This window comes from Penaeus monodon, chromosome 28 (genome assembly GCF_015228065.2).
Source record: "Penaeus monodon isolate SGIC_2016 chromosome 28, NSTDA_Pmon_1, whole genome shotgun sequence".
Lineage (NCBI taxonomy): Eukaryota > Metazoa > Arthropoda > Malacostraca > Decapoda > Penaeidae > Penaeus > Penaeus monodon.
This window is the reverse complement of record NC_051413.1, coordinates 16,113,535-16,113,755: the sequence shown is the minus strand read 5'-3', so window position 1 is coordinate 16,113,755 and position 221 is coordinate 16,113,535.

The following is a 221-nucleotide window of genomic DNA, read 5'->3' as shown; positions in this document are numbered from 1 at the left end:
ACAATATAGGTTAAATAATAAACGATTCTCTGTCTGTCTGTCTCTAATAGGCATAACAGAGGTGCAGGTGAATGTTAAATATAAGATGAATTTGCGTTGATATGGCCTGTCCTTCCGGCCTCGCCTCCCCTCGTCCCTCGTGTTCCGACTGGTCTTCGCAGCCCTTGCCTTCTGCTTTCTTATGAACGCAGTCGGATTATTATTTAAGGATTGTGAAAGCT